The sequence below is a fragment of a genome, unplaced genomic scaffold (genome assembly GCF_019419815.1).
Source record: "Pyrus x bretschneideri cultivar Hongxiangsu unplaced genomic scaffold, Pyrus_bretschneideri_v1 Contig8, whole genome shotgun sequence".
NCBI classification, from domain to species: domain Eukaryota; kingdom Viridiplantae; phylum Streptophyta; class Magnoliopsida; order Rosales; family Rosaceae; genus Pyrus; species Pyrus x bretschneideri.
Genome location: NW_025999820.1, coordinates 5,980,012 through 5,983,296, shown reverse-complemented (window position 1 = coordinate 5,983,296; position 3,285 = coordinate 5,980,012).

Sequence of the window (3,285 nt, the reverse complement as noted above, 5' to 3'; positions counted from 1 at the left end):
ATCTAGGATTCTCAAGGACTCTTTACACCTGGATTACTACTAGGTCAGGGGCTATCAAAGAACGTCTAAACAAGATACTTGCGACAGATAAGTGGAGGAATCTGTTCAGCAACGCTAAGGTCTCACATCTCGACCCTACCAAGTCTGACCATGTGCCCATTCTGTTGGAAATTGACGGACCACAGAACCATGTTAGGCACAGGGGTAAAGCGTTTCTGTTTGAAAACTTATGGGTTAGTCATAAGGAGTGTGAAGGTATTGTGTGTAATGCTTGTAACCAGCAGAGTACCGGTGTACCAATGTTTCAGATTGTAAACAAGATCAGGGCCACAAGAGTAGCTCTATTAAAGTGGCAGCAAACAGTTTTTAAAGGCAGGCAGGAGCAAATTAATGTTGTGCAACAAAAGTTGGGTTTCATCCTTGCCCAACCATTCACAGAAGATGCACTGGCTGAACGAAACTGGTTAATGCACCGGTTTGATCAATTATTGGGTCAGGAAGAGATATACTGGAGGCAAAGATTGTGTGCGTTATGGATCAAGGCTGGTGACCGTAATACACGTTTTTTTTCATCAACGAACCAGGAATAGAAGGGCCAAGAATTCTAAAAAACAGTTGAAAGATGAAAGAGGAGCCTGGGTCTGTGATGATGCAAGAATTGAATGCATGATGATTTCATACTTTTAGGAAATATTTCAAACGGCAGGGAACAATCAGGATGATTATTGAGGCCGTGGACACTAAGGTAACGACAGAGATAACTAGCACGCTGGAAGCGGCAATCACTGATGAGGAGGTTCGAGAGGCGGTATTCCAGATGCAACCGTCTAAAGCGTCGAGGCCCGACGAAATGAATCCTTTCTTTTTCCAAAAATTTTGTAATATCGTATGAAGGATATAACGACTGCGATTAAAAACTTCCAAGCCACAGGGAGACTATTGAAGCAAATGAACTTCACGCACGTGACCTTTATTCCCAAAACAAAGGAATCGGAGGAGGTAGCTCAATTTAGGCCCATTAGCTTAGGCAACGTATTGTTCCAAATCATTTCTAAAGTACTTGCGAATCGCCTTAAAGGGCATATTTCAAATAATGGGCATTTGTGCCGGGTCGTCATATTGCAGATAATACCATTTTGGCATCAGAGATAGCTAACTACCTGTTTAGACGGTGCCGTGGAAAAAAAAGTTTTGCCACAATAAAGCTGTATATAAGTAAGGTGTAAGACCGAATTGAGTAGGGGTTCCTACATCAAATCCTTACTAAGATGGGTTTTTCTCAGCATTGGATTAAACTCCTCATGCTTTGCATGACTACGGTCTTGTATTCTGTTTTGGTGAATGGATGCCCACAGCGTTATATACTCCCATCACGTGGATTACGCTAGGGAGACCTTCTTTCACCGTACTTGTTTATTCTCTGTGTGGAGGGATTGTCAACACTAATAGCTCAGAGGGCATGTTAGGGAATGATACAAGGCGTCTCTATATGTAAGGAAGCATCGGTGATTAGTCATTTGCTATTTGCAGATGACAGTTTACTATTTTGTCGAGCGACAGAATCAGACTGCAGGCAAATATGGGAGGTCTTAAAGATGTGTGACCATGTTTTCGAGCAGAAGGTGAACCTCGAGAAAAGTGAGTCTTGTTTTAGCAGAAATGTAAAGCGACCGGTACAACGAAAACTTGCTGGGATACTTGGTGTGAACCGTGTGGAGTGGCATGAGAAAAACCTTGGTATGCCAACATTTGTGGGAAAGAACAGAAGCTTGTGTTTTGGGTATCTAAAGGATCGTGTATGTAAGACATTAAAGAGTTGGAAGGGTCAGATGCTAAGTACGGCTGGGAAAGAAGTGTTGGTGAAGGCAGTGGCGCAAGCAATCCCAAACTACTCCATGAGTTGCTTTCTTCTTCCCAAACCTTCTATGATGACTTAAACAAGTTAATTGCTTCCTATTGGTGGAGTGGTGACAAAGGAGAAAAGAAACTACATTGGTGCTCTTGGGAACGACTTTCTAATCCAAAATATGAGGATGGTCTTGGGTTTCGACTCTTATATGCATTCAATTTAAGTATGCTAGCAAAGTAGGGATGGTGATTAATGGCGGACCCTAGCTCTCTGGTTGCTACGGTTTTAAAGGTTCTGGAAAAGCATTTGCACAGCAAGGAAAGTTATAAGCTTGTAAGATGGCAGGTGGGCACTGGGCAATCCATCCGTATCTGGGATAACCCTTGGATCCCCATCCTATCTCGATTTCACCCATATTCGCCCAAACCAACGGGGTGCACGATGGCAATGGTAAATGAGTTGATTGATCCAAGTGCAAAAAGTTGGAAGATTGATATGCTAGAAAACCTCTTCTTTATTGAGGAGGTAAATTTGATCCGGACAATTCCATTAAGTGTTCGAAATCCGCCAGATCACTCGTTGTGGCATCACGAGAAACATGGAAGGTTTACGGTTAGGTCGGCCTACCATGTAGCGAAGAATTGGCTTCAGCCCACAAACCGGGCGGTGTCTTCCTCTAACGCTAATGGTTCTAAGATTTGGGCAAAAGTGTGGAACGCAAACGTGCCACCAAAAGTTAAAATCTGCATATGGTGACTTGCTAATGAGTTGGTTCCTACTAGGCTAACTTGGTGGCAAGACATGTTACCACGGATGTGGAGTGCGTACTGTGTGGTGGATATGAGGAATCTACCATCCACCTAATGAAAGAATGCCATTATTCGAAATGTGTGTGGATAAGCTCGTAGGTGGGTCCACTTTTGAGGAACACTCACCCTCTACCCTTCTTGATATAGCTCAATGAGATTGTGGATCTGATACCTAAGGCAAGCTTTGATGTGTTTCTGATGGTTTGTTGGGCACTATAGGGGGCACGGAACAAGAAACTTTGGGACGATAAACTGGTGTCTCTTCAGATATGCACTGCTAGTGCTATTCAATGGTGGTTGGAGTTTACCAGAATCATAAATCCAGGTGTGAAACAAGACAACAGATTGAGAAGCACCCCTAGATAGACTGTCCCACCCCAGGGGCGACTCAAGTTGAACATTGATGGGTCCTAGAATACAGAGAGCTTAGTTGCTGGTTTCGATGCCATTATCAGGGATGGTGATGGTCTCTTTGTGGCTGCTAGTATTGGAAGTTTTGAAGACATAGCCTCCTCGCTGCTCTTAGAAACTATAGCAATGAGGGCAAGTTTGCTATAGGCAATTGACAAGGGTTATCAATTCCTTATTATTGAAATCGACTCGCTTCAGATTATAGTGATGTTGAGG